We start from the raw sequence: 12,180 nt of genomic DNA on the forward strand, positions 1-12,180 counted from the left end.
GGACACTCCCAAACAGTCTGTCGAGGTGATGCTGTATGCCCTAACTGTGGCTCGAAGGAGCATACCCAAGCTGAATGTAAATCACAGTCCTCGCTCTGCCCTAATTGCAAAGGCAACCACCCAGCCTTCTCTAAAACATGTGACCAATGGAAATATGAAAAGAAAATTCAGAAGTACAAGGTAGAAAAAAAAGTCTCATTTTCAGAAGCAAGGAAACAAATACAGCAAGTGATACCAAAACATACATATGCTGATGCTACCAAAAGATTTCATACAATATCTGTTCAGACTGACACATCAATACCACCAAACATTTCTATTTCTGAGTGGGCTCGATCTATACTCTCTTCCGTACCACAGTCCTCAAAGCAACAGACTTCAACCAGATCTTGTAACACACCAGTTACGATACCACCTGTTGCTGCTGCAACTTCCGTAAGACCTGCTCAAAAAGAAAATGCTGATCCCATTAATAAGCAGCATGCTGAATCCTCTTCCGCTATGGACACAAATGAGACTTGCAATCAAGAAGAAAATGAAACCATTTTGGAAATCCATCCAGAAGACGAAATAGAAACCAGACCTGTTTTTTCAAAGAGAGAGAAGATGAAAGCTGACCGCCTGAAACAGATTTCCAAAAAGCAGACAGATGCAGCTACTCCATATAAACCCAAACAATGAAAAACATTGTACAATGGAATTGCAGAGGCTTTCGCAGCAATATTGACGACATCCACGAAATAATTATGAACCATAATCCAATTGGAATCTGCTTACAGGAGACATATTTAACACCGCAGTTGTCTCCCTCGATAAAAAATTATACTCTCTTTCGGCAAGACAGACTTACAACCACAAATGCTCATGGAGGGGTAGCCATACTCGTGGACTCACGAGTCCCTTGTAAACGCATTCCGCTAGGCCCCGGGTGCCAAGCGTTCCGTGACCAAGTGATTTTTGTGCGTTCCAAAAAGCGTTATATCCAAAGAGCCTTTGAACAAATTATATTTCGTTCCAACTACCGTTTTCTTTATTTATAAATTACTGCAGCACTTTCACACTACAAGAAGTAGGCAAAGGCCCAGAAAGGGAAGCCACCTTTCTGTTTCTATTTCTAACAGTACTAACCAATTAACTCAGCCGCTTGGTCACCTAGTGGCACTGCTCCTGCCTCCCCGTGGCGGGGCCGGAAACCTGGGAGGTAAAGCAAACCCCCAGGGCCAAAAGGAGCAAAACATGGAATATGACAACTTCCCCCCGATTAAGACTGCAAATCTGAATAATGCGGATTTGCATCAACCTGATATCGACTCTACCAATCCAAAGAGACTGAAAACGGATACTCATCGAATTGAACATCCGAGTTTTCTGATTCTCCATTCACTGACAAACCAACCCTTAGGCAATCTATCGCCTTTTCTAATTCAAAAATGTCTTGAGAATGTAGCTGGTTCCCCGAAAATGGTGAGGCGACTAAAATCTGGCGACTTGCTTGTAGAGACCACAAGCTCTAAACACTCTGAGTCTCTACTTAGACTCAATTCATTTGGTGGAATTCAAGTCAAGGTGTCCCCACATGCCACACTAAATACATCCAAAGGCGTCATTTCAGAATGGGACCTAATGAATGTTTCAGAGGAGGAAATTGTACAGGAATTGCAGGAACAGAAAGTCACACAGGCCAAAAGAATCATGATGAAAAAAGATGGCGAGCTCACTCCAACTCGGAGCATCATACTAACATTCAGCTCACCAAACCTACCTTCGTCAGTGAAAGCAGGGTATTTGCATTGTCGCATACGGCCATACATTCCAAACCCAATAAGATGTCGTACTGCTCTCTTCTTCTGCTGATCGCTTGGTCACTGGTTGGCACCGCTCCTGCCTCCACGTGGCGGGGTCGGTAACCTGGGAGAAGGAATTCCCTCTTCCAGGGCTAAAAGGAGCAACAATGGATTGTGATGCATATCCACCGCTAGAGCCCACGGGCTCCAGACCTGTCAACTCTGATTCAGAGCATGACTTGAATCGTCCGAAGAGACAGCGGACTGAAAAACAGAGTGCAGATATGCCAGCATTTCTAATAATGCACTCATTATCCACACAACCTGTAGGCAAGTTATCGCCATTTCTAATACAGAAATGTTTAGAATCGGTTGTTGGATCGCCTAAAATGGTGAAGCGTCTTCAATCTGGAGACCTTCTAATTGAAGCTTCGAAGCCAAGCCATTCAGAAAAATTGTTAAAATTGACAACTTTTAACAACATTCCAGTGTCAGTTACGCCACATAACACCCTGAACACCTCTAAAGGCGTCATCAGCGAATGGGACTTACTGAATGTCTCTGAACAAGAAATAATACAAGAGCTTAGTGATCAAAAAGTGACTCATGCACGGAGAATCATGACTAAAAAAGATGGCAACCTACTACCAACCAGGTCCATCATTTTAACTTTCAGTACTCCGACTCTTCCATCTTCTGTTAAAGCAGGTTACCTAAATTGTAAGATTCGTCCTTACATCCCAAACCCCATTCGCTGCTTTAAATGTCAGAAGTACGGTCATTCTCAAACAGCATGCCGAGGCGATGCTGTGTGTCCTCTTTGTGGTTCCAAGGAGCATTCTCAAGAAGACTGTACAGCTTCCACTCCTATTTGTCCAAACTGTAAGGAAAACCACCCTGCATTTTCTAAAGCATGTGACCTTTGGAAAACAGGAAAAAAATCCAGAAATATAAAGTTGAACATAAAGTCACTTACCCTGAAGCAAGAAAGCAAGTGCTACTAACCATTCCTAGCCGATCATATGCATCTGTTACTAGAACCAGCCGCTCAGCTGCAACTCAAACAGATGTGTCCATAGAACCGAGAATTTCCTTTGCCACCTGGGCCAAAACTATTTTATCATGCAATAAGAAACCTACAGTCAACGAAACCAGCAATACGCCGATCAGCATCCCAACTGATGCTATCTCAACTTTTCCCGAAACAACAAAATCAACTACCGTTGAAAATCAGAAAAAGGTGAAGCCACGAAATATCAACATGGAAACTGATGTTCAATCGGAGGATGACGACACAGTACTAGAATTACATGCTAATGATATCATGGATACAGGACGCCCAATCTTTCCCAGAAATGAGAAACCAAAACCAAGCAGACAGAAACCTTCTCAGAAAAAACAGTCAGATCAATCTTCCTCAAACAAATCCAACCAATGAATAAATTCCTACAATGGAACTGTCGAGGATTACGCAGTAATATAGACGACCTCAGTGATTTACTCAGTCAAACTAATGCAGTAGGTGCGTGCTTACAAGAAACATTCTTATCACCACACGCTTCGGTCAAAATCAAAAACTATACTATGTTTAGGCGAGACAGGGTTTCTAACTCTCCTGCTCGTGGTGGGGTAGCTATACTTGTGAAATCTACAATTCCCTCACGACATCTCCAACTAAATACCTCCTTAGAAGTTGTAGCAGTCCGGATAGCAATGGGAATATCGTTATCACTTGCATCCATCTATATATCACCGAATTATCCTTGCTCCCAGACTGAACTGGACAGTCTCATTACGCAACTTCCACCTCCCGTCTGTTTACTTGGTGATTTCAATGGTCACCATCCATTGTGGGGATCCTCCACCATGGATGGTAGAGGCAAACTAATCGAAACATTCCTGGATAACCATAACCTGACTCTTTTAAACTCTGGTTCTCCAACTCATATTCAACTACCTGCTGGTACTACATCCGCCATAGACCTATCCATCTGTTCAGCATCTCTTTTTCCAAGCATGGAATGGTTAGTGCTAAATGATCCATTCCACAGTGACCATTTCCCTATCATTAGTTCAATACAAACACAGGTCATGTCATACCCTAAAGGCCGTATTTCTTGGAGCTTCCAAAAAGCAGACTGGAAAACCTATTCCAGTTGTGTTACATTTGAAAAGCAATATGTACAGCAACAGAATCTTGATAACGTAACTGACCACATTACCAGCCAACTATTATCTGCAGCAGAAATTTCCATTCCAAAATCTAATCTGCACAAGAGTGTACACCAAAATCAGTGGTGGAATGAAGAATGCTCCAAAGCAAAGCGTGATAAAAACAGAGCTTGGAACCACTTTCGTAAATTCCCAACTACCGCCAACCTAATTGTTTACGGCCCCGGGTGCCAAGCGAATCTTGAGGCCAAGCGATCTTCCCTGCGAATTCTATTGCGATTATATTAGATAGATAAGCTTTTCACTTTAAGTTCACACGTTTTTTTTCTTCCGTTATTCAAATATATAATAAAAGTTCTCTTTCTTAAAGTATAAGGAAGAAGTTTCAGAAAGGAAAGTAACCTTTCTTAATTTTTCTGTGTACTAACCTTCTATTTTACTCGCTTGGTCACTTGGTGGCACTACTCCTGCCTCCCCGTGGCGGGGCTGGACCTGGGTGAAAATACATCACCCAGGACTAAAAGGAGTTGAAAATGGACCAAAATACTAATAACACAAGATTGGAGAAAGCTAACTCCAATAAATGTGACGACTTACAGCTGAACATGTCTCAGGCTAAGAGAATGAAAATCAACAGCTCTCAGCCTACTGTCCCTTTTTTTTTGGTGATACATTCGTTATCATCACAACCCGTGGGAAAATTATCCCCTTTCTTAGTTCAGAAGACTATAGAGTCCATGGTTGGATCACCAAAAATGATAAAACGATTACAATCAGGTGATCTCTTAGTAGAAACCTCATTAAGTCATCAATCGGAAAAATTACTACAAATGAAAACTTTTGCAGGACTACCAGTTGAAATTACCCCACATAATTCCCTGAATACATCGAAAGGTGTTATTACTGAATGGGACCTTTTGACTGTTTCAGAGGAAGAACTACTGAGCGAGCTAACAGAACAACAAGTAATTCATGTTAGGAGGATAATGATGAAGAAAGACGGAATTCTCATTCCAACCCGATCAGTAATTCTCACATTTAACAATCCTTCTCTTCCCCATTCAGTTAAAGCAGGATATTTAAATTGCAAAATCCGACCATATATACCAAATCCAATAAGGTGTTACAACTGTCAGCGATACGGACACTCTCAGGCGACATGTCGCAGTGATCCCATCTGTCCACTCTGTGGATCAAAAGACCACAATCAAGCAAACTGCACATTGACTACACCACTCTGTCCCAATTGTCACGAAAATCATCCTGCTTTTTCGAAGACATGCGAAATGTGGGTATTGGGAAAGCAAATTCAAAAATACAAAGTAGAAAATAAAGTGTCTTATCCGGAAGCAAGAAAACAGATACTTGCAACCAAACCTTCACGTTCCTATGCTTCAGCAGTGAAACGACAGCAAACTATAGCCACTCAAACGGAGGTAGTAATACCTCTAAATCACATTATAGACTGGAGTAAAGTAATATTGATGACAAAAACAGTTTCACAAGAAACATCCAGTGGTAAAGAGCAGGATACTTCCATGCCTGGAAAGCAGAAATCAGAAGTAAAATCTTCAAAAACAAAGCAAACATCATCTAATAAACCGTGTGAACAGAAACAAACAAATATAGATCAAATGGACACTGATGAACAGAGAGAGAACATACTAGAACTACACCCTGCAGAAGATATTGATACACCTCGTCCTAATTTTCCGAAGAAAGATAGACCCAAATATGATAAACGGAAAAACTCAAAAGCGCAGTCAGATTCAGCAAATCGTCCCGAGACCTAAATAATGCAACATATTATTATACAGTGGAACTGTCGTGGTTTACGTGGAAAATTGGATGAAATAAAAGATATAATTCAGCAGTATAAACCGGCCTGCATTTGCCTTCAGGAGCCCCTCGACGTGGGCACCTGTACGTGGTGAGGGGACCTCCCAGTGATGCTGCTGGTTTTCCAGATTAGCATCACTGGGATCCAACGCCCATACCTTGGTTCCAGGGTTACAACATTGGAATCCGGCGTGTGCAGCCGTGCGCCGCGACCCGTGGAAGCGGAAAGGGGGATCCTGGTGGTTGAGGGGCCCAGCCTTAATACACCACTTTGGCCCCTGCTTCGACGAGACGGGTGGTCCCGGACCGGCTCGACTGGGATCAATCGGCGGGTGGTTTTATACTGCTAGGGTCAACTGCGTTCCAGTAAGTCTCCCTCCCTATGGTCCTGGGACGGGATAAAGACTTATTGGTAACGTGGGTATGGTGTTCTAAGCGAACTCGGCGTCCCATTCGTGTACGCAGTACCTGCTAGTTCACGAGTGGGCGCCCCCTCGTAGGGCTCCGTGGTGGGTGAGGTACTTAGGCGTCAGACATTTTCTCTTTACTCATATGAGTAATTTAAATCCCCTTTCTTCTGGGGCCCCAACAAGGCCCCTACCTAACCGAGATGATAATACTGACACCAATACTGCCAAAAGAGCCAGAACTGAGGATAAAACACCATCTATAACACCGCTTTTCCTCATTCTCCATTCTACCGGAGAGCAGTCAATTGGGAAGATGTCACCCTTCTTCATCCAGAAAGGATTAGAAGGGTTGGCTGGATCACCGAAATCTGTAAAACGGCTGCGTTCTGGCGATCTTTTAGTCGAAGCGTCAAGCACGAAGCAAGCAGACAGAATCCTCAACGCGACATCCATAGGGGGAATACCGATCAGCGTAACCCCCCACAAAACATTGAACTCTTCACGAGGTGTCATTTCAGAGTGGGATCTTCTTCACGTTTCTGAAGAGGAGATCTGCTCTGAATTAAAAGACCAAGGAGTGACGGCTGTCAAGAGAATATCAATGCGGAAGGATGGGAATCTCGTCCCTACCCGAGTTCTCATCATAACATTTAACACCCCACGGCCTCCAAGTTCCATCAAGGCAGGCTACTTAAACTGCCCAGTGCGGCTTTACATTCCGAACCCACTGAGGTGTTTTAGATGTCAGAAATACGGCCATTCACAAACAGCTTGTCGTGGTAATCCTGCCTGCGCTCGATGTGGTACGAAAGACCACGAGAGCAAGGAGTGTTCAGCTTCCAAACCAATTTGTATAAATTGTCAAGGAGAACACCCTGCCTATTCTAGAGCATGCCAGAAGTGGAAGGACGAGAAAGAAATTCAAAAAATAAAAACAGAACTGAACATATCCTATCAGGAGGCCAGAAAACGCATTCAACCAATAAATAGCGGGAAACCTTCATACGCCCAGAAGGTTTCTGCAAAGTGCACCATCGGTACACAAACGGAGATGACTATACCACCAAAAGAGTCATTTACTCCGATTGCACGCTATTTATTGCATTCACAAAAGCCCACCCAAAAAACACAGTCAGCTGCCACTCCTATTTCCGTACCTCCTAATGCTCCACCACTACCAAAACCAAGTGGTAAAGTAAAGGTGCAAACATCGGAAGGGTCACCTGCAATACGAGAAACAATGGATGTCGAAGATAAGGAGGTATCGGATGACCCAGTTCTGGAAATCTTTGCAGAAGAAGATATGGACACAGGCCAAAGACCTGTGTTTCCAAAGAAAGATAAAGCCAGGACTGAGAAAATGAAGCCCTCAGCCCTTCGGAAACCACCTGATGGACCCAACAAATCCAAATAATGGGAAAGTTTAAATTTCTACAATGGAATTGTCGTGGATTCCGTCGAAATAGTGACGACATCAAGGCGCTCCTGAGTAAGCATGAGCCTACTTGCTTTTGCTTACAGGAGACGTATTTAAAGGCAAATGAGGACCCATACTTGCGTAACGTTTTCGTTATACGAAAAGACAGAGATGCGGATGGACCTGCCCACGGAGGCGTCGCAATCCTTGTGGGTAACCACATCCCATTTCAAGCTACACCACTTACCACCAACTTAGAGGCTGTAGCAGTTCAAGTTACTGTAGGGTTTCTTTTAACTGTTTGTTCCATCTATTTGCCACCTGGGAATGACATCCCCCAGGCAGACCTTGATGATCTCATTAGACAATTGCCGCCACCTTTTCTGTTACTAGGGGATTTTACCCCTCGACGTGGGCACCTGTACGTGGTGAGGGGACCTCCCAGTGATGCTGCTGGTTTTTCCAGATTAGCATCACTGGGATCCAACGCCCATACCTTGGTTCCAGGGTTACACCATTGGAATCCGGCGTGTGCAGCCGTGCGCCGCGACCCGTGGAAGCGGAAAGGGGGATCCTGGTGGTTGAGGGGCCCAGCCTTAATACACCACTTTGGCCCCTGCTTCGACAAGACGGGCGGTCCCGGACCGGCTCGACTGGGATCAATCGGCGGGTGGTTTTATACTGCTAGGGTCAACTGCGTTCCAATAAGTCTCCCTCCCTTTGGTCCTGGGACGGGATAAAGACTTATTGGTAACGTGAGTATGGTGTTCTAAGCGAACTCGGCGTCCCATTCGTGTACGCAGTACCTGCTAGTTCACGAGTGGGCGCCCCCTCGTAGGGCTCCGTGGTGGGTGAGGTACTTAGGCATCAGACACTTTCTCTTTACTCCTATGAGTAATTTAAATCTTTCTTCTGGGGCCCCAACAAGGCCCCTACCTAATCGAGACGAAACCACAGAAAATACCTCTGCAAAAAGAGCCAGAACTGAGGATACACCACCATCTGTGACACCGCTTTTCCTCATTCTCCATTCCACCGGAGAGCAGACACTCGGGAAAATGTCACCCTTTTTCATCCAGAAAGGATTAGAAGGGTTGACAGGATCTCCAAAATCTGTAAAAAGGCTACGTTCTGGAGACATTTTAGTCGAGGCTGCAAGCCAAAAACATGCACAAAAACTACTGAAAGCAACATCGTTAGGGGGACTACCCATCGTCGTTACACCCCATAAAACCTTGAATTTCTCACGCGGTGTCATATCAGAGTGGGATCTTCTTCATGTTTCTGAAGAAGAGATCTGCTCTGAACTTAAAGACCAAGGAGTGACGGCTGTGAAAAGAATATCGATGCGGAAGGATGGGAATCTCGTCCCTACCCGAGTTCTCATCGTGACGTTCAACACCCCACGGCCTCCAAGTTCTATAAAAGCAGGCTATTTAAACTGCCCATTGAGGATTTATATCCCGAACCCACTGAGGTGTTTTAAATGCCAAAAGTATGGCCACTCTCAAACAGCTTGTCGTGGTAACCCTGCCTGTGCTCGATGTGGTGCCAAAGACCACGAGAGCAAGGAATGTTTAGCTTCTAAGCCAAGTTGTACAAACTGCCAAGGGGAACACCCTGCATACTCTCGAGCATGCCAGCGGTGGAAAGAGGAGAAAGAAATTCAGAAACTAAAAACAGAGCTAAACATCTCCTATCAGGAGGCCAGAAGACGCATCCAACCTATAAATAGCGCCAAGCCCTCATATGCCCAGAAAGCTTCTGGGAAAAGTACCATTGGTACTCAGACTGATATGAGTATTCCACCAAGGGAGTCTTTTACCCCCATTGCGCGCTATTTATTAAGTTCCGAAAAGCCCACCCAAAAATCACAGTCAGCCGCCACTGCTATATCCGTACCTCCTAGTGCTCCACCACTTCCAAAACAGAGTACTAAAGAAACTCTGAAGAAAGTGGAACAGGCATCTACAATTCAAGAGACAATGGATGTCGAAAATAAGGAGGTACAGGACGACTCTGTCCTGGAACTCTTTGCGAAAGACGAAGAAGAAATGGATACAGGCCAACGTCCAGTCTTTCCAAAGAGAGATAAACCCAGGACTGAGAAAATCAAGCCCTCAGCCCTTCGGAAGCCACCAGACGGACCCAGTAAATCAAAATAATGGGTACATTTAAATTTCTCCAATGGAATTGCCGTGGATTTCGTAGAAATAGAGATGACATCAAGGTTCTCCTGAGTAAGCATGAACCAACTTGCTTTTGCTTACAGGAGACGTATTTAAAGGCAAACGAGGACCCTTACTTACGTAACTGCTCAGTTATTCGCAGAGACAGAGCTGGGGATGGACCTGCCCACGGAGGAGTCGCTATCCTTGTGGGTAACCATAACCCGTTTCAAGTTTTGCTTCTTACCACTAATCTGGAGGCTGTAGCAGTTCGTCTTACAGTTGGGTTCCTTTTAACTGTCTGCTCCATTTATTTGCCACCTGGGAACGACACCGCCCAGGCAGACCTTGATGATCTCATCAAGCAACTGCCACCCCCTTTTCTATTATTGGGGGATTTCAATGGACATAATCCGCTGTGGGGTAGTTCTGACATCAACAGAAGAGGTCGGATTATCGAGCGATTGCTTGAAAACAATGATCTGGCCCTTCTAAATGTGGGATCTAACACCTTTTTTCACTCGGCTACCCGTTCATTTACTGCCATTGATCTTTCCATCTGCTCCCCTTCCCTCCTGCCTCTGAGTACATGGGAGGTTGAAGAAAACCTTTATGGTAGTGATCACTTCCCCGTGTTATCCACCATTTTAAATGGGAGACAATGTCACCAGTCGAGGATACCACGTTGGAAGATCGATCATGCCGACTGGAATGCCTTTCGTCATCTGGCAACGTTTAATACCACTATAGTCGGCCAGGAGCCAATTAATGAGGCAGTAAAAGACATCACAGAAAGTATAGTCCAGGCAGCAGCAGTTGCAATTCCCAGGACATCATCCCGCTTTCCACGTTTTCCAAAACCATGGTGGAATGGAGAATGCACAGCAGCTAGGAAGGCTCAAAACAAAGCATGGGGAATATTTCGTCGTTACCCCACCACAGATAATTTAATAGCCTTCAAACGTGCACGTGCCAAAGCACGGTACATTAGACGTCAGAGCCAAAAGGAATCTTGGATCAAATTTACATCTTCCCTTACACGGGCCGCCAATCCCAAAGCCATCTGGGACAAAGTTCGGAAAATGAAGGGCAAATACAACTCACACCCTTCATCGATCCTGGAACATAATGGATGTAAAATTGCAGATGTAACTGCAATTGCAAATACTCTCGGGGAGACATTTGCTAAAGTGTCTTCAGAAACAGCTTACCCCCCCAGAGTTCCTCGCACACAAGCAGAGAGCAGAAAAACATCACCTGAAGCTGTCCTCTAACAATCGCGAGGAATACAATCAGCCCTTTACACAATGGGAGCTGAAAGCAGCACTCTCGCTATCCAAGGCGAGTGCTGTTGGGCCAGACGACATCCATTATGAGATGATAAAACACCTTTCATCAGAATCTATGGATCATTTGCTCCGTCTCTATAATAGAATCTATTTTGAAGTGACATTTCCGGACTCATGGCATATGGCAACCGTCCTTCCCTTTCCGAAACCTGGAAAGGATCCAAAAATAGCAAAAAATTATCGTCCTATCGCTCTGACGAGCTGCTTGTGCAAGATTCTGGAAAGAATGGTCAATGCTCGTCTTTTGTGGTATTTAGAAGCTAACGACCTTCTTTCCAGAATACAGTGTGGCTTCCGAAGGAACAGGTCAACACTTGACCATTTAATCCGCTTGGAAACATCTATACGTGATGCTTTCCTGAAACGTGAGCACCAGGTGTCGGTTTTCTTTGATATGGAAAAAGCGTACGACACGGCTTGGAGATATGGAATTTTAAAAGACATATATAACTTTGGTCTTCGAGGACACATTGCCCTCTTTATTAAAAACTTCCTTACAGACCGGTCTTTCCAAGTTCGTGTAGGATCCACTCTCTCCCGGCCATTCTGCCAAGAAGAGGGAGTTCCACAAGGATCAGTTTTAAGCGTTACGCTTTTTGCTATCAAAGTTAACTCTATAACTGAACAACTTCCTCCAATCGTAAACAGTGCCCTCTTTGTAGATGATTTTAGCATCTTTTTGCAGTCATGCAATATGAGGGTCATTGAAAGGCAATTGCAGCATGCCATAGACCACGTCAACACTTGGGCAATGACTAATGGGTTTAGGTTCTCGCCACAGAAGACTGTCTGCGTACACTTTTGTCGCAAACGGAACCTTCACCCTGAACCAGAACTTAAACTCGGACAAGACATCATTCCAGTAGCACCCGAGACAAAATTCTTGGGGCTCATTTTCGACAAGAAGTTGACATTTTTACCTTATATTCGTCAACTGCGGACAAAGTGCACAAGAGGGTTGAATCTCCTACGCTCTATTTCCTCCAATAAATGGGGAGCAGACCGCTCCACTTTGCTCAGCCTCTATCGTGCACTTCTCCG

This window comes from Mastigoproctus giganteus, unplaced genomic scaffold (assembly GCF_048544385.1).
Source record: "Mastigoproctus giganteus isolate SK-2022 unplaced genomic scaffold, ASM4854438v1 scaffold_17, whole genome shotgun sequence".
Classification (NCBI taxonomy): domain Eukaryota; kingdom Metazoa; phylum Arthropoda; class Arachnida; order Uropygi; family Thelyphonidae; genus Mastigoproctus; species Mastigoproctus giganteus.